This window comes from Aquarana catesbeiana, linkage group LG01 (genome assembly GCF_042186555.1).
Source record: "Aquarana catesbeiana isolate 2022-GZ linkage group LG01, ASM4218655v1, whole genome shotgun sequence".
Classification (NCBI taxonomy): domain Eukaryota; kingdom Metazoa; phylum Chordata; class Amphibia; order Anura; family Ranidae; genus Aquarana; species Aquarana catesbeiana.
In genome coordinates, this window is record NC_133324.1 from 129266155 (window position 1) to 129286393 (window position 20239).

Consider the following 20239-nt stretch of genomic DNA (forward strand, 5'->3'; position numbering starts at 1 on the left):
CGCTCATTCATGTCTTTATGGACCTTGCTTTGTGCACTGGTGCGCAGTCATGTTTGGACAGGAAGGAACAGCAAGGAGCCATCCCCAATTCCCAAACTGTTTCCACAAATTTGGGAGCACAAAGTTGTCCAAAATGTCTTGGTATGCTGACGCCTTAAGAGTTCCCTTCATTAGAACAAAGGGGCCAAGCAAAACCCCTGAAAAACAACCCCACACCATAATCCCCCTCTACCAAATGATTTAAACCAGTGCACAAAGCAAGGTGCATAAAGACATGGATGAGTGAGTTTAGGGTGGAGGAATTTGATTGACCTGCACAGTCATGACCTCAACCCGATAGAACACCTTTGGGATGAATTTGAGCGGAGACTGTGAGCCAGGCCTTCTGGTCCACATCAGTCCCTGACCTCACAAATATGCTTCTGGAAGAATGGTCAAACAATCCCATAGACACACTCCTAAACCTTGTGGACAGCCTTCCTAAAAGAGTTGAAGCTGTTATAGCTGCAAAGGGTGGGCCACTTCAATATTGAACCCTATGGACTAAGACTGGGATGCCATATAATGTCATGTGCGTGTAAAGGCAGGTGTCCTAATATTTTTGGTAACATAGTGTATTTAAATCTGCTCAGGACCCCAGCAACCTTTTGAGAAATGTCCCACGTTGGGGTGCTTAGGGGGCATTTCTCAGCACCAACATGTCTATGTAGACAACGGTTTTGCATAAGTGCCCAGGTATTTAGTGGCTCTGAGTGTTAGCATGTGGCAGCATTTTGCTAAATTTATCATACTACAACCCGGTGGTGTTTAGTCTTGTTTGTCAACTCTAGTTTTAAGGCTCGAGACTAGTTTCAAGGCTTTTCCAGCACACCGAGCAAAATATTTGAAAAACAAAGTTGAATGCTAATATTAAATGTACTGCAAAGCTCAAGAGCTCATAATACTTTCAGTCTGATTTACTCAAATGTATCCTTTTTGATCTTGAGATCACTTCACTCTTTTACAGCTGTACTTGTAAAAGGAGAGGCTAACATTTAAACTGCAATAAAATAATCTATTAACAGTCATAAAACAGTCTGTAATATCTTTCTGTGTTACCTTGATTACAATCTTGGAAGAGATACTTCTCGGGGAAGCTAATTTTGGTGCTTGAACGTCTGCTGCTTTTGTGTATGTTACACACAAATAGATCTCTGCACAGCCAAAACATCCAGCAACTGGCAGCAAATCAGAAGGAAACTGGGAGAAAGTATTGCAGTTGCCTTACTTGTATTTACAGGGTTCCTGGAATGAACTCCTAAATCACCCGTTTTATGGTCTATGTTTGGATGAGATACAAAGTTCTTGATGTAGAGAAGGAAGGACTGACAGTGACAAACAATTCTTAGTTATGCTTTGAAAACAATGACATTTCCTTAATGGTGTTTTACAGGATGCATTGAGCTGGGCTTTGGGTTAAAGCTGAGCTCCAGGATAAGCCAATATTGTCTAAATGCAAGAGTCTTACTTAAATCTTTGTGTGCTTTGTGTATTTTTACCAGAGCAGTAATCCAGTGTAGAACCTGCCTCTTCCTGTAATAAAGACCGGTCACTGCTGCTCTCTAACCTTGTGCAGGGTGACTGGTCTTGTCTCCGCCCCCTCCTGTAGATTTGTGCAGGCAGTCTGTAGTGGGTGGAGTCGGCTGAGCCCCTCCCACATCTCTGATCTCTGGTTATGGTTATGTATGTAGCACCCTGATGATTGGGCAGGGTTGCTCTTAAATTGATCCACCAAGTGATAGTTGTATCGGCCAATCGCTAGGAGGTAAATTGATTCCACCCTAATTCTGGAATTGCTACACTTCTCTCTTCTGTCACTAGGTGGTCTAGTATCTGGTGACATTATATAAGACAAGGGCATTTCACAGACAGATTGGGAATGAATGGGGTGTCTCAGCCAATGGGCAGGGATTTTCTTGGGTCCCTTGGCCTGCTGGGAAAACCTATTTATTTTGGTGGCCAGGTAATCAGGGTTCTGTGCCACCTGAACGGCTGTCTGGGTGGATGTGTGTCGCATTGCCCCGGGCTGCTAGGCCAGAGACCTGAGGACTATCTCGGGGGACATTTAGCTGCTAGGCTATCTGAGGGCCTATCCAGAAGCAAGAGATCAGCGTAGGGTTGGGATTGCGGCTTGCAGTCCAACCAGAAGTGACGGTTCTGCCGACCAGAGATCTGTCATGGTTGGAGGTAAAGGGGAAGCTATTGCCACTAAGGGACCATCCTTGTTGTTACCAGGGACCACTGTGAGTATCTGAAGCAAGTACCTGAGCGGTATTCTCACCAACCGGGGAGGGTGAAGAATTGGGAATCTTCAACAGAGGTGAAGCCAGGGACCTAGCCAGTGGAGGTGATGCTTGCAGAGCATTATTGTGTGCCAAGCCAGGGACCGAGCAGGTCAGTGGGGTGAAGCTTGAAGAGTATCTGTGAGTGCCAAGCTAAGGGACCCAGCAGGGATGCGGAGGTGCCGCTTGAGGAAGATACTCAGTGAGAAGGTTGGAAGAGCTCAGGAGATGCAGTGGATCAGCGGGTCTAAGTGATAGACTGGAAGCTCAGTTGAGTGAAGATCTGAAAAGGAGATTGTGGAGGAAGTGAAAGAGTTCATTACAACCTTTGTTAGAAACTGTTCATGATTGTTGCCATAGGAGACAGCGTGTCTACACATGCAAATGTGGTATCCAGCTGGGTGCCTTTCCCTGCATGGCAAATTGGTCTGGACAGGAAGGGTGTATAAGTGCCCTGTATTGAAGTGGTTAAATACCCCTGCCTGTTAGCTTATGTGTCCATGCACACATAAGTGTTTAGAGGAGCTTAGTGGCAGAGGCATTTAGGTTCCATGCACACTAACATTTTCTTAAGCTCCTAAAAGCTGTTATTAGCATTTTTCTCCTCCTAGAAGCTTAATAGAGTTATTCTTTGTGTCGATGCACACCAATTTGGGCTATTAGCATTTTTTTTAGCTTCAGCGTCTAGGGGCAGAAAAAAAATGTTTTTGTAGAGTTTTTCGGAGCGTTTTTCTAGCAGAAAACTCCTAACTACTTCTAAATGCGACTATACTATTTTTTTTTTCTTCGTGTACTGCAAAAACAGTGATAAAATGCTACTGCTCCTAAAAGCTTCTAAATGCTTTTAAACGCTACTAAAATGCTACTAGAAGCTGGCACAAAAATGTTATTATCAGCATTTTTCAGCAGGGTTTTTTTATAGCATTTTTTGAGCTTATGAAAAATGCTAGTGTGCATGGAGCCTTAAGAGGCAGAAAAGGAAACCCACTGGCAGCACGTCCAGGAGCAGCAGTCTTTTGGCAGAAAAAACACTTGACGTGCCCCTTGATGGCTGCAGCGCTACACGGTGTATTCTGACAGGAGGAAGAGGCATCCCCAATGTCAGAACACAATAGCACAGCAGGGGAAATTGCTGCATCCAAATCACTTGCATTGATGCGGGAATCTAGGGTGCTATTGTGTTAGAAACATACTACAGGGGGTCCCTTACAAACAAGTTAGGGACTGTAGGTTTGTTCTTAAGTTGAATCTGTTTGTAAGTCGGAACAGGTACATTTTTTAAGTGTAGCTCCAGCCAAAAAAACTATTTTTAAGCTTTTTGGATAACATAGGGAAGGGTTAACACCCCTATAACATTTGTTTTGCTGTCTGTGCCCCTGTTAAGAAGATTTCACTTCACTTTCTGTCCCAATGACAATTGGATTTTGAAAATTTTGGGTTGTTGTGGAAACAAGCCTTGGTGATAAAGCATCAGTGGAGGTACCTTTTCCCCATAATAGCTCTTACAGGAGTGAATTTCCCTTCCTAGGGGTAGATTTCCTCTCACTTCCTGTTGTCTCCTTCCGTTTGTAAGTAGGAGTCATTTGTAAGTCGGATGTTTGTAACTAGGGGACCCCCTGTACTTCACCCCGAATGTGCAAAAATGAGAATGTATTATTAAAGTAGCATTAAAACCTCAGTATTTTTTAGCTTTAAGTGGAACTTTAGTTACAAAGTTAAGTCCTACTAGATACTTCAGTCTGGCCCCTTTTGCAGGTATAGCTATGTGAAACATTAAAAATAACTGCCTATACAGTTTAAAATCCAGTAATACACTGTCTCACTCAGCTCTGCACATGCTCAGTGGCTCTCCATTTTTGGCATTGTCCTGAAAATCAGAGCCAGTAGAGGCCAGTCTGCTGACAGCCTAAATATTTACTGCTGCTCAGGGGCTCTGGGCTTCAGCAAAATACCAGCCTCCAGCAAGAAGAAACAGAAACAATGCTGGAGGCAATTTACAGCACACGCTCATTTTGGTGGCATAATTATCAAGGTGGAAGGTATGTTTCTTGCTAAAGAACATTCTTTCTTTTTTTTATCAAATTGTTATGGATAAAGTTTTGCTTTAAAATAAAACTAAAGGCAACACATTTTTCATTTTGGATAGAGTAGGGGAGGGTTATAATCCCTGTCAATTTTTTGCCATCTATGTCCCATTGTGGAGATTTCCATTCACTTCCTATCCCATAGTGAGGAAAGAGGATATCCCTCCAAGGTAATGGAACTCCTGGTTGTCACCAGTGCACTGATTTCCCTCTATTCCTGTCCTGGTGACAAATCAAAATTTGGGTTTTTATTTTACATTCACTTTCGCTGATAATAGTAAACATGACAAATAGCGAACTTGGATCTCATGAACGGGGGCACAGACAGAGATAATATCTAATCCAATCCAAGTGCCTGCATCATACTGTTTTTAGCCCTGATGAAGGGGGAGTGCTTAGCCCCCGAAATGCGTTGTCTGTTAAAAAATAAAAATCTTTTAAAAAGTCTGCACTAGCTAGTGTGGCACTCCCATCCTTTTAAAGCTTCAACAAACTCCTCTCGGGGTCCAGTAAGACCCCACAGTGGTTGCTGAGCAGCCTCTAGAACCACAAACCACCCATCCCATTAAAACGCATCCGAATAAGGTTAGCGCTCCTACATCACAAAGATTGCAGGTACCCAAGAGATAAGAAACTGACAGGTGTTCTGATCCCTTTCCACTCTATCCAAAGCTAAAAAACAAAACAAAAAAAACACTTTCCAATGCTACTGGTTTCTTCTCTCTCAGTGCAGCTTTCCTAAAGTTATGGTCTTCACAGGAAAGAGATAAAGTGATTTGTAGGGCCACCCCATTGTGTGACTGTCCCCAAAGGTTACCCTGACCTTGCAAGCCTCCCGACACCTCTGACACCCTGGGTTCTGACATAATTCAAAGAGAGAATACACTTGCAAATGACACCAGGGAAACAATAGAAATGGCAAATAAGTATTTTACTAAATGTTCTTGAATCAACCAAAGAAAGAAGAATGTAAATTAAAATATTCCTCAATTGGCGTACTCTAGCATTAAACAGGATTACAGAGAATATACAGTGAAATGGCACAAACAATAAATCAGGCAGTAATGGCCAACAGGCCCTAGGAGAACCTATAATCCTAGGTATAAGAGGGAGAAGAAAGACTTTTTGTCAAACAGCTCCCTCTAAACCCTGAAGCCATTGGCCAAATAGAATAAAAAGTACATTATACGACAACACAATATGTGAAAAGTGCAATAGGCAAAACCTGAATAAGAGTTTCTCTTTAAGATGAGCAGGTGTTATAAGCTGAGTCCTTTTGGGGGGAGGAGTCCTTGATGTAAGGTTGTCCAAGATCTTCATCCAGCTATGAAGGGACCCAAGGTATTGCTGTGCAATGGCGACCAGCAACAGTGGATGTAACATACCAGGTGTCTCTCAGGGAAAGCCGTAGGTGTAGGAAGAAAAAGGGTAAAGGTGTCTGCATGCAGTGTCTCTGACTCTAATGTTAATGGTGGGCTTCAAACCACTCACCACGCCTAGAGATATCAAAGCTCTTGAGTAGAGGATGTCCACAACAGTCTCTTGTAAGACCTGGAGTCAGATGAGAGATGCCCAATTGAACACCCAACAACCCAGGGATTCAGTGATGTCATTGTTGGTGTAGATGAAAGTAGCCACGGATAGCCACACTGCCAATGGAAACCGGGTGGCTGAGAGTGTGCCTCCAGGGACAAGGCTCACTCATGGAAAGCACTCCGCGCTGTCCAGGCTGTGGCGCATGCTCACATCCACCAGAGTGGCCTGGTCCCTGCTCTGGAGCCGTAGGCTAGGGTCCCAAGAGAACGAGCACCTCCCCGGATGATTCTATTTATCTTCTCATCCAGAATTCCTCCTCTCTCTGGCCAGCTGGAACTTATAATTCGCAGCAGCAGCAGATCCAGTGAAATCCCTGCCCTCCGGACTACATATGCCATGATCCTCTGCATTCAGTAGTGGTCTCTCTCTCTCTGCAATCAGGAAATGATGACATAATCCCCATGCTTGGCTAAATGAAAAAAAGAGGGTGGAAGGCGCGTGATATAATGCATGAATAAAAGTAATATGATTTATTCATAAACAAAGTAAATGAGTACAAAGATAGTACTACAAATTTAATAAAATTGGTAATACTTCATATTCCCATCGCACACATTCCTGGATGAGCTCACGAGTATGGGTGCTGCAGCAACAACCAGCTGGATACTGGTTCAAGTCACAATGAAGATATTTGCCAGCACACTATGGAACGACGTAGATAGTGTCCAAACGTGTAATTTATTGCATGATCACAACACAAGGAGAGTGCCACGTTTCGGAGTCACGCAGGACCCCTTCGTCAGGCATGTGACGAAGGGGTCCTGCGTGACTCTGAAACATTGCACTCTCCTTGTGTTGTAATCATGCAATAAATTACACGTTTGGACGCTATCTACGTCGTTCCATGGTGTGCTGGCAAATATCTTCATTATTTCAATAAAATTGGGTTACAAGATATTCATTAAAAATTAATAATTCATTATGCCCATACAAGGGCAAATGCTCAAGGTAGGTAGAGGTTTTTCCTCTTCATCAGAGCCTTGGAGAGAAAAAGAAGGTCTGTAGGATGTGGTAGATACAAATGAAGAGGAATGGATGATTCGGAGATGTATTACATAGTAGGTGATGTATTCTTCTTTACTCTAGAGGTATCCACATCACAACGCTCAAATAATGCGATCCTCCATATAAGAGTGGTCACATGCGCATCGTAAGATTTTTCCCAGGGAAAGGGCGCTCTCTCCAGCCTCCACTCATCCACAGAGACACCAGGAATTTTGCTGTCAGTTGTCACCATATACATCCACAACTTGCAGGGAACCACTGCACCACTTGGAATTAGCTCAGCAGGACAGATGCACAGATGATAAAAGACACTTCACATAGTGTAAAACCACCTTGTTGGTCTCCGCTGTGCACCTCCAACCCCATACCTCCCAACATTTTGAGATAGAGTAGAGGCAACAAGGCTCATTACAATCTTAGTTAAGGAATTTCCCACGACAGAAAAAGTGACATAGCCAGCACTTGGCTACAAATTATAAAGATAGAAGGTTTTTATTTACCTTAAGTCATTCTCTGCATTAGGTGAAAAAAAAACCTTCTGTGTGCAGCGCCCCCCCCCCCCCCCCCACTTATACTTACCTGAGCCAATCTCGATCCTACACTGTGCCCAAGAGCAGCAGCTTTCTCCACTCTCTTTCTCCTCACTGGACATGGCGGCAGCAGTGGGAGCCACTGGCTCCTGCTGCCGTCAATCACAGCCCAAGAGCACAGAGCGGAGGGCAGGGTCGAGGTCTGCTTTGTGTGTTAGTGGACACACAGAACATGGTTCAGGATCAAGCCCTCACAAGTGCCCTTTTCTATGGGGGCACAGGACAGAAGTAGGAGCTCTGTTCAAAATCATTGCATGGAGCAGGTACGTTTAACATGTTTGCTACTTTAAAAAAAATAACTTTACAATCACTTTAACAGTGGACAGTGCAGCCTACAGAAAGTCTGTTAGCCTGGATAAGGGATGGGGAGGTGGAGGGAGAAGCAGAGTGGTGCCTAGCCATCCTAGGCTGCAAAGGAACATATCCAACAAATGTTTTCATATAAATCTCTGGTGAAGACACCAACAGTTACAATCCAATAAATGTACTTAATTTATAACAATGGAGCGGCGCTAAATCTAACAACACCCAAAATGAACAGTGAAATAAAGTGAAAACACTTTAACATATAAATTAGAGGAAATTAATAATAAAAACATCTAATGAAAAAATACAATAGCAACAATAGCTAAGTATTGTAGAAGTCCAGTGCAAAAGTGTAGGCGAACACGATAAATGCAGTTTTTTTTTTTGTGAGATGGTTAGTGATTCATAAAGAAATCCCCAGTGTAAGCAATCAAAATCCAGTGTTTATTCCAGAAAGAAAGGCAAACTCCACCACCATGTGCAATGGCCACTCACCTTCAGGCCAAAGATAATGCGCATCAAACTGCTGGAGCGATCTCCATAAGATATATTTCATCGCATGCCCTCGCACATGTAATAGGAAAAATAACTCCTCATGGTGTAGTATTAACAATGCATTTAATAAAAACAATAAATGGAATTACTACTATGCGAATAACAGTCAAGACCATGGGGTCACACACCAGCTGAACGCTGTAAAATCCGAGCTTCTAGTTTCATCCGTAACCGGAAGTGGTGTCACCCGGCTCCTCCCGACGCATTGCGTCACTATCACGTGACTTTCTCAAGGGTTAAAGTGTTTTCACTTTATTTCACTGTTCATTTTGGGTGTTGTTAGATTTAACACCGCTCCATTTATATAAATTAAAAATGATTCATGGTGTGGTGACACTATAGGAGTTGGCAGCTTTATGCAGTTTATTTGATTTAGTACACCTTCTCATCATTATTCACCCTAGTAGTCTATACACTGAGTAGCGCATACGTTTTCTTTATCTTTAATCCAATAAATAAAAATCTTGAACCTTCCGCATTTCACTGTGATAGCACATATGATGTTTTATGTCCAGGATTAAAGTAAATGTGAATATCTCTGAAGTTTCTTCACATTATAAGGACTCACCAACCGACACAACCGAGCAATGTCAGTTCTGTGTAAATATTAGTGATAGTAAATATTTGACAATAAATATTTAAAAAACAAACTGTCTGCATGTTTTTTCATCTTTGTATATAGATGATTAACACGTTCCATTAAGGCACAGTTCTAACAATACTTTCCATCATATCATCCACATCAAGCCATTTAACACCATCTGTCAATAAACAACTCGACCAAACAAGGGTTTTGTGGAAAGTCATAAATTAGCTAAATGCATACAGCCATAATGCAATTTGTATCTCCAGATTGTACTTATTAGTGAAGAGTATATATGAAATCAGTGGAATGTAATTAATTATTTAATCCAAAGTATTTCTAAATCTGAGAAACAATTTAGTGCATTGTAGCTTATTAGTCCTTAGATGTGGTGGCTGCACAAGATTTTATTCATTGCTTTCTTTGTTTTTCGGCTGGTTATCCTGCCAGTAACACACTTCCTGTCCATTCTTATCCACTGTTCGGTTTCTATGAAGGAGCATCGTTGTCACCCAAGGACAGGATATGCATTAAGACTTCCCCTCTCCTTAACACTATATCATCAGAGAGCTCAAAGAAATCAACTTACCCACCCTCCCTTCTCTCCCCCCTTTTTTTTCTTCCCCATTGCATCTTATCAAGGAGACCAATGGGCTAACTTTATGTTCAAACTGCATAATGACTTTGAGCAAAAAGAATCCCTTGAATCTGAATTAGCATCAGTTTTTCTAACTTAATCAAACTCTGGAGAAAAAAATCTTTATTATACTGGCATATCAAATCCTTTGAGGACTATATTACTGAGAACCTGAACCCATTTGGGTTCAGGGTTCAAATCTTTCCTTCATTTGTCAATATTGATTCTGCTTTTAGAACTGCTTATTAGGATAACTTGAAATTGCTGCTCCTCTCTGCCAATCCATTCACTGGCTTCCCCTACCCCACCATATAAAATTCAAAATGCTAACCACAACATACAAGGCCATCCACAACATCGCCCCCAGCTACATAACCAACCTCATCTGCAGATATCGCCCAAATCGCCCCCTCCGCTCCTCCCAGAACCTCCTGCTCTGTAGCTCCCTTGTTACCTCCTCTCATGCTCATCTTCAGGACTTCTCCAGAGCCTCTCCCATCATCTGGAATTCCCTGCCCCAGTATATCCGATTAGCCCCTAACCTGTCCACCATTAGGAGATCCCTGAAAACTCACTTATTCAGGGAAGCCTATCCCACACCCACCTAACAACTCCATCAAATCATTCCCGCATCTATTACCTTTTGTACCATCACCCCCTCCCTTTAGAATGTAAGCTTTACAAGCAGGGCCCTCCTGTCCCTTCTGTATTGAACTGTACTGTAATTGTGCTGTCCCCCCTCTACATTGTAAAGCGCTGCGTAAACTGTTGGCGCTATATAAATCGTTAATAATAATAATAATAATAATAAATCGTGTTCCAAAACAATGATGTCATTATTAATCGATGAGTATCGTAAACGTATGACCGATTTAGATATTAGGTTGGAAAAATTTAAAAAAACAAATGATACCCTTATAGACACACACGCTCTTCACAGAGTTTGAAGAAAAACTAAAAGATCATTTGGAACAATTTAACAGAAATATTTTGATCAAAAAGGACAAAAAGCTTTAACGTGACAGAAGGGCCTTTGAGAATGGCAAAGCCTATAAATGGCAACCGAATCAAACCAATAATTTTCCCAAAGTACTGAATAAAAATAGACTTACAAATACTTATGAATTACCGTATTTATAGGCATATAACACGTGCCGGCGTATAACACGCACTCCAAGTTTAGGAGGGAAGTTTAAGGAAAAAAAATTACATTTAAATGCCCATCATTGCAGCCTTGTCAGTGTAGTCTTGTCAGCGTCAGTGTCAGTGTAGCATTGTCAGTGTCCATCTGTAGCCTTGTCCATCATTGCAGCATTGTCAGTGTAGCCTTGTCCATCATTGCAGCATTGTCAGTGTCGGTGTAGCCTTGTCCATCATTGCAGCATTGTCAGTGTAGCCTTGTCCATCATTGCAGCATTGTCAGTGTCAGTGTTGCCTTGTCCATCATTGCAGCATTGTCAGTGTCCATCTGCAGCCTTGCCCCTGTGTCATTTGCAGACTACTGCAGTTTAAAAATGGCGTCGCCGCTCTTGGCAGCTCTCGGCCGCTCTCTGCGGCTTTCGGCCATTCTCGGCGTGTCTCGGCGGCTTTCAGCAGCTCACGCGGGACTGCGAGAGCTGCCGAAAGCCTCCGAGAATGGCCGAAAGCCACCGAGGGCGGCCGAGACACGCCGAGAATGGCCGAGAGTGGCTGAGAGCGGCCGAAAGCCGCAAAACGGCTCACAATCAGCGGGGGATCAGCGTATAACATGCACCCACGATTTCCCCCTGATTTTAAGGGGGAAAAAAGTGCATGTTATACGCCGATAAATACGGTACCTGTACATTCAGCTACTTTTTTTCCTTCCAGTCTTCCACTCAGCACAAAGGTCGAAAAAGACAAAAACGTCATTATCATGGTGACGAGTCACATGACGATTCCTTCCATATGGAGGGTTCTCCCTCACGGTAAGGTAATAGTCATGCTAGCCATCCTCATCACAATACAAATAGTGACGCATCAGACACACATACTTCGGCTAGTCATTCCGGATCTTCTCTGAATATATCATCCACTACACCTTCCACTTCACGTTCACATCAACCACCATTAGGTACTTTTTTAGACCAAATGAGGGGCCGAATACAGACCCATCAAAAAAAATCTCAAGCACACCCGCCCAAACTACACAAATCCAACAAGCACAAACCACGTTGAATGTTGTGAATTTATCCTCACATTCCTTGGATCAGAATGAGATGGCTGTTCTGGCACATGGCCTCACTTTTTGTCCAGACTCTGGTCTTGACAAATTTGGAGCCATCAAGGACATCCATCTCTTCATACGCAATATCCTATTAAAAAGTTTATATGCTAAAAAATAAGTTTTAGCACCTGGGCAAACCAATCAAGACACACAGGCTTTGGACATTTTGATATCACTATTGGAAGAAAACAAATTGGAAAACCCAAGTGATTCGATAGAGGCCCTTCTTGCAGTTATGGATAATATGCCCACTGCACGGGAAAATATACATGCTATTGATCCTTCACTAAAAAAGAAATCTACTATGTATTCTCCACCCAATTCTAACCATAATGCAGCAGTTTTTCCAAAATTGGTATCTGTAGATATCCAGAGAATGAAAAATTCCTCTGGGTCTCATGCTCATCTTATAATGAGAGGAAGGCGCTAGACTTGTTGGCTCATAACCTTGTCATTAAACCCTGATAAGGGTGGCAATGTCGTGATTATGAACAGCGCTCACTATATTGAAATGTGTATGAAAATACTCAGTAACTCTGAATGATACCGACCTATACACAGGTCACTGCTAGATAAATTCACGCAAGATTCTTTTTTGATGGTGGATGCGGCATTTTATCAGAATGTCATATCCAAACAAATATGGGAGTTTATAGGAGTAGGCTTCCCTAGGGAAGCTACCTTTTATGCTCTGCCCAAGTTGCATAAGCATTCCACAAATCCCCCAGGCAGACCCATTATATCTGGGTGTGGAAATCTAACTGAAAATCTCAGTTGTGTAGTGAACAGTCATCTTAAACCCTTCTTAACATGTATGTCATCTTATGTACATACCATCCACTTTTTGCAAATAATTCAAGATATGCACATTGAGGATGGTACTCAATTGGTTGCTATAGATGTCGAGTCCCTGTATTGTACCATTCCTCATGAGAAGGCCCTTGCAGTGATACGTCATGTGCTGTCAAAATTTAGCGAATGTGAACCCAACTATACTGATTTCTTTTTAACATCTCTTGAATTTATACTTCATCATAATGTCTTTTTCTTTGATGGTTCCCACTACCTCCAGGTGCAGGGGGTGTCAATGGGGACATGTTGTGCCCCATCGTACGCCAACCTGTACCTGGGGGAGTGGGAACATTCACTGCTTACCAATGACTCGCTATCTGTGTATATGGGCTATGTACTTGCATGGCACCGTTAGATAGATGATGTGTTCCTCATCTGGGATGGTGTCAGGGCTGGCTCAGCCCTTCCTTCTCTGAGCTGGCCACTCAGCTGTCGGCTAATTGCCAGCTCTCACCTCTCTCCACAGTTAATCAGCTGTTGTGGATCTGCTCGTCAGTCCCGCCTACTTAAAGATTTCCAGCTCACTTCATTCCTGCCTTCACCTTGGTCACATCACAAGAAACCATCTCCTGCGTTCCTGTTTAAAGACTGGCTTTGCTGACATCCCTTCTGGCTCCTTATCCTGCTTGCTGTTCCTCTACTTGGATCCCTGACTTCTGGCCTGGCTGATTACCCAATCTGGTTACTGAACTCTGGCTTGGCTGATTACCCGATCTGGTTACTGAACTCTGGCTTGGCTGACTACCTGATCCGGTTACTGGACTCTGGCTATGCTTTGACTATGCTTACTCTATTTACCTTTTTATTTTTATTAATAAACAAGTGTGATTTTACTGTACTTCTGTCTCGGTCTGGTTCATGGTTTCTGACACTTAATATAGGAGGGGTGAGAGGCTAACCTGGGTTATTTTGGTAGTGCCACATCCAATGAACAAATTATATATAAAGAGAGGTTCCCCTGAGTGGAATTTAAAAGCACTTAAATGTATTGAAGAGAATATGACAGAGTATGTAATACTATAAAAGTAAACAAATTTTATTTAAAGACAAAGTTTAAAAACAATTGACGAAACATTTATTAATCCATACAAGTCATTACTGTCCTCATAGGGTAGAGTGTATATAGGAACTCTTCTCACACCCTTTCTCTAGGGTTTTGGATAATTTAAAAAAGAGAGAAGAGATCTCTGATTCGATTTGTTCGTTGTCACCAAATTTCTTAAGGTATTCTTGCAAGAGGGAATCCCAGTCTTCACCTATAAAATTGTTTTTGATATTGTTTTGATGGTTTCTGACAGTAGGTGAAGGCCATGAATTCAGAAGATACAGTCAATCCACCTGTTGGTAATATTTTTCCAGATTGGATGAGCAAGATCACCGCATGGATCAGTTTGCCATGGCGTTACAAATGCTCCTGAGTTGCACTGCTCACCTGGAATCCCATACTGTGGCTGCTCCGGTACAACCTGAGTAGCAGGCCGTCCCTGCTGCTGCGCCAGTCTCTGTGCAGGCACCCGCCTTGAGTATTACCTCTATAAGAGGTATATCTGGTTCCGCCCCGATTCCCCAGCGATTTGAGTGTGATCCAGTTCAATGCAGAGGTTTTCTCAACCAAGCTGAGATATACTTTGAGATGCTGCCCCAGGTGTTATCCACGGAGAGAAGCAAAGTAGGGTTTGTGATATCTTTGCTTTCTTTGAGAGCCATGGCCTGGGCTAACCCTCTATGGGAGACACAAAAACCTGTTGTCTTGAGTTACCCTGAGTTTGTGGCCTCTTTTAAAAGGGTATTTGACGTTCTCACACGCTCCGCTTCTGCTGCCAAGTGCCTCATGTCCATCAAACAGAGTACGGGAACTGTTGCCGACTACGCCATTGAGTTCTGTACTCTGGCAGCAGAGGTTGCTTGGAACAATGAGGCCCTCGTGGCTGCTTTTTCTCATGGTCTCTCAGATTCCATCAAGGATGAAATAGCAGCCCGAGATATACCCACTGAGCTGGAAAGCTTGATCTCGTTTGCCATCCTCATTGACTCCAGACTCAGAGAAAGACTTTAAGGAGCGCTTGCGGAAGCCTTCTGTATGTTTGCCTCCGAGCTTTGCAGTCCCGCCCGTGCCTCCCTCACCTCCCATGCCTCCTGGTACATAGTCGGTCAGTAAAGATGAACCCATGCACTTGGGCTTCACGCGTCTCTCTGCGGATGAGAGAGCCTTTAGGAGGAGGCAGAGATTGTGCCTTTATTGTGGCCAGGCAGGTCACTTTTTGAAGACTTGTCCTACCCATCCTGGGAACCTTGAGGTCCTGTCATGGACAGACCTTAGGAGGTGTTGTGTCGTCTCCAGTTATCCAGAAGGACAAGCCCTTGGTTTCGGTCACCCTTTCTTGGGCTAAGTCATCTATCGAGATACAGGCTCTAATCAACTCTGGGGCTGCAGGCCTGTTCATTGATGCTGCCTTTGTATCAAAGCACTCGATTCCACTGCAGCTGCGTGACACTCCACTTGCCATTGAGGCTCTGGATGGGAGGCCTCTACAGCCTGCCCATGTGACTAATGAGACGGTTCCGTTGTCCATGGCCATAGGGGCTCTTCACCATGAGATAATCCAATTCCAAGTGATTTCCTCTCCTGAGTTTCGGCGGCTGGGTATTGGTTATCCTTGGTTACAGAGGCACAACCCCTTTTTGATTGGCTCCATGCTGATGTCCTCTCCTGGTCACCACAATGCAGTAAGACATGCTTCCGGAAGATAGCCAAGGTCCTGTGTACCTCTTCACTCTCCTCCCTGCCAGAGGAGTACCGTGATTTTAGCAATGTCTTTGACAAAGGTCAAGCCGCTAGTTTGCCTCCACACCGGCCGTATGATTGCGCAATTGACCTTCAACCTGGTGCCACTCTCCCTCATGGCCGGGTTTACCCTTTGTCGGTCTTGGAGGATAAAGCCATGGAGGAGTATGTTGCAGACGCACTTTCTCTGGGTTTCATCCGCAAATCCTCGTCTCCTGCAGGTGCTCGTTTCTTCTTTGTGAAAAAGAGGAGCGGTGAACTGAGACCTTGTGGCTACTTTTCCAAGAAATTGTCATTTGCCGAGTGCAATTACGAGATTAGTGACAGAGAGCTGTTGGCAATCATTTTAGCCCTGAAAGAATGGAGACATCTCCTCGAAGATACCACTGTGCCGGTTCTCATTCTTACTGACCATAAGAATCTCACATTCTTGTCTGAGGCTGAACGCCTCTCTCCCAGAAGAGTGCCATGGGCTCTTTTCTTGTCAAGTTTCATTTACATTGTCTCATTTTTACCCGGTACTAAGAATGTAAGGGCTGACGCCTTGTCACGACAATTTTCCAATTTTGGAGTCGGTTCCGGTTCTTATGATTCCTCCTGATCGTATTCTGGCTACGGTTCGCACCAGTCTTACTTCTCCTTTGGGTGACAAAATTCTTGCTGCTCAGGTCGATGCTCCTCCTGAGAAACCTTGTGACCGCTGCTTTGTCCCAGAGTGTCTCTGTACTGCTGTGCTCCAGACTTACCATTCTCCCAAGGCAGCTGGCCACCCTGGTAAGAATCAACTCGTTTGGGCCATTTCCTAACAATTCTGCCTGTTCCATGTGTGCTCAGAGTAAGACTCCACGACACCTTCCAGTGGGCCTCCTACAACCCATACCCAATGGAGAAAGGCCCTGGACCCACCTGTCTATGGATTTCATTGTGGAGTTGCCCAACTCCCAAGGCAACACAGTTATCCTTATGGTGGTTGACTGGTTCTCAAAGATGTGTCATTGTATTACACTTAAGAAGTTGCCCACTTCTAAGGAACTGGCTTCCATTTTTGCTTGGGAGATCTTTCGCTTACATGGGCTACCCAAGGTGATTGTCTCGGACAGGGGTAGTCAGTTTGTCTCCTGGTTCTGGCGAGCCTTTTGTGCACAGTTGGGAATTTAGCTTGCTTTCTCCTCTGCGTATCACCCGCAGTCTAATGGGGCCACAGAACAAGCCAATCAGTCCTTGGAGCAATTCCTACATTGCTATATTTCTGACCATCACAACAACTGGTCAGACCTATTACCATGGGCAGAGTTTGCTCACAACAGTGCCTTGAATTCTGCTTCCCAATTGTCTCCGTTTATGGCAAATTATGGTTTCCAACCTTCCATGTTGCCTGACTCGTTTGTTCCGCAGAGTATTCCTGCGCTAGAAGAGCATCTCCGTGGTCTTCGTTCCACTTGGGCTCAAGTCCAGGAGGCTTTGCGTCATGCTAATGATAGGTACAGACTCCATGCTGACTACAGACGCCTGCCTGCACCTTCCTACCAGGTTGGGGACAGGGTCTGGATGTCATCTCGCAACCTTCGACTTCGTGTTCCCTCACTGAAGTTCACACCTCGGTTTATTGGGCCGTTCCGTATCCTTCGCAGGATTAACCCAGTGGCTTACGCATTGGACCTTCTTCCTAGTATGCGCATCTCAAATGTGTTTCATGTCTCCTTATTGAAATTGTTGGTCTAAAACCGCTTTACCACCTCGGAGCCACGTCCTCACCCTATACAGGTTGAAAACCATGAGGAGTATGAGGTACAATCCATTGTTTACTCCCGTAGGTTCCGTGGGCGCATACAGTACCTGGTATATAATGTATTGGAAGGGGTAGGGTCCGGAGGAATGCTCCTGGGTCTCATTCTCGGACGTACATGCTCCTGCCCTCCTCCGTTTTCCCCTCAAGCCCGGTGGTCCTCCAAGGGGGAGGGGTCGTTGAGGAGGGGGTACTGTCAGGGCTGGCTCAGCCCTTCCTTCTCTGAGCTGGCCTCTCAGCTGTCGGCTAATTGCTCTCTCTCCACAGTTAACCAACTGTTGTGGATCTGCTCGTCAGTCCTGCCTACTAAACCGCTTCCCGACCGCCTCACGCAGATATACTGACAATTGCGCGGTCGTGTATTGTTGCACCCAAACAAAACTGACGTCCTTTTTTTCCCACAAATAGAGCTTTCTTTTGGTAGTATTTAATCACCTCTGCAATTTTTATTTTTTGCGCTATAAACAAAAAAAGAGCGACAATTTTGAAAAAAAGCAATATTTTTTAGTTTTTGCTATAATAAATATTCCCCAAAAATATATAAAAAAAACTAAATTTTTGCTCAGTTTAGGCCGTATTCTTCTACATATTTTTGGCAAAAGAAAAAATCGCAATAAGCATATATTGATTGGTTTGCGCAAAAGTTATAGCGTCTACAAAATAGGGGATAGTTTTATGGCATTTTTATTATAATTTTTTTTTTATTAGTAATGGCAGCGATCTCTGATTTTTATCATGACTGTGACATTATGGCGGACACATCAGACACTTTTGACACTGTTTTGGGACCATTGTCATTTATACAGCGATCAGTGCTATAAAAATGCACTGATTACTGTGTAAATGACACTGGCAGGGAAGGGGTTAACCACTAGGGGCGATCAAGGGGCTAAGTGTGTCCTAGGGAGTGATTCTAACTGTGGGGGGGATGAGCTTCAACTCACATGACAGTGATTACTGCTCCCGATGACAGGGAGCAGTGATCTCTGTCATGTCACAAGGCAGAACGGGGAAATGCCTTGTTTACATAGGCATCTCTCCGTTCTGAGGCTCCATAACATGATCGCCGGGACACCGGCGGACATCGAGTCCACGGGTCCCGTGGGCACAGTCACGCTGTACGCGGTGGGCGCGCCTGCTAACCCCTCCTATTAAAGGGGACATACAAGTACGCCCATTTGCACACTGCTGCCTTTGTTTCGAGGTATATCGATGTGCATCGGTCGGCAAGTTGTTAATTTACAGGCCACCTCACCACCTGGCCTAAATGAGGCTTTCAACTTTAAATCTTTTCTTCCGGGCTTTGTTTCAGGGGGCTGTGAATTGAATCTATAGATTTTTTATGTCACATCTCTCACACCATGGCTTCACAAATGTATTAGCTATGAAGGCGCCACCTCTGACATTACAACTGGTGACACCTCAGCATCTTTATATTGCGATTTATTTCTCACAGTACAGCTCTGTGACTATATCATCATCTCTATAATTGCATGCGTGCAATGTGGATGATTCATTTAATTGTTAACCATGTCCATTTGATATTTAATTGCCATATTTCTTCTCTCCCTTTTTTTCTTTTTTTTCTCTTTTCTTTGCATTTGTATTGTTTGTTTTTGGTTCATTTTTATATTTTTTTCATTGTATACATGTTGGCTGTCATTGTCCTCTTTGTCCACTGGGTGTGCTCCCTGGGCTGTACTGTTTTTCACAAACACCTGGTGGGTAGGCTCCACCCGTGCATGGCTAAATGGATGACGGTGTTCTCCTTGTCTCCATGCGGGCCATATGTGCGGGGAGAAGCTCCTTCCTGTCCCCACTGTGTTTTCCTAACACGGGTAGTATACTTTCTTTTTGCCAGTGACGCACCTGCACGTGACGTCATCACGCCCTGAGGGGCGAGGCTACACCGTGCTCCTTCGCGCCAGAGAGACGCTCTGAACTCTGCCCTCAGCTGTTTTCCATACAGCTAATGGGGCAGAATAACCAGCATTACCCAAACAACCTGTGAGGATTGGCTCTCTCATCAGCTGACTCACTATTTAGAGTGCTCAGACACAGCTGGCATGTCTCAGTCTGAGGACTGCAGCTCCGATGTCTGCTCCTCTATCAGCACAGAGAAAAGTAATATACTAGTTTATATAGGCAATTCTAGGTAATACATGCCCTTGTTCTGTTGTTACAGCACACTAGTTGTGCTTGTATATTTATTCTAAAAACATTGATTGAATTTCCTTTGTTCATTTATGGCCTTTTAGATAGCAATACTCCTTTGCTGGTTTGACATCGGGCATCCCTTGTGGATGTGAATCAGTGGCCGATTCTGGGTTGCATGCTTGTCCATCTTTGTGTCCATGCGGACTCTTTCAGCCAGTGTGGATTCACTGCATTTGTTTTTACCATTTCCCCATGTCTTTTCAATGAACCCTATATGTAAGTACCTTTAAGCCTAAATACTATGTAGCTTATTATGCGAAATCACTTTGTTTTTTATGTACTATTGTACAAATACTATGTAACTATATCTATGCTGTAGTTAAAAATAAAGTCACCCAAGTATAAATCCCCCCTGATGAAGGAAAATATGTACCAACATAATTTCCGAAACATGTCAGGATGTATGCTACAAATCTTCATGGACTGACCTCAGCTTGACTCTGGCAGTGCCTGGATTATTAGCTTTGCTTTTGATATACAGTATCTCACAAAAGTGAGTACATCCCTCACATTTTTGTAAATATTTTATTATATCTTTTCATGTGACAACACTGAAGAAATGACACTTTACTACAATGTAAAGTAGTGAGTGTACAGCTTATATAACAGTGTACATTTGTTGTCCCCGCAAAATAACTCAACACACAGCCATTAATGTCTAAACCACTGGCAACAAA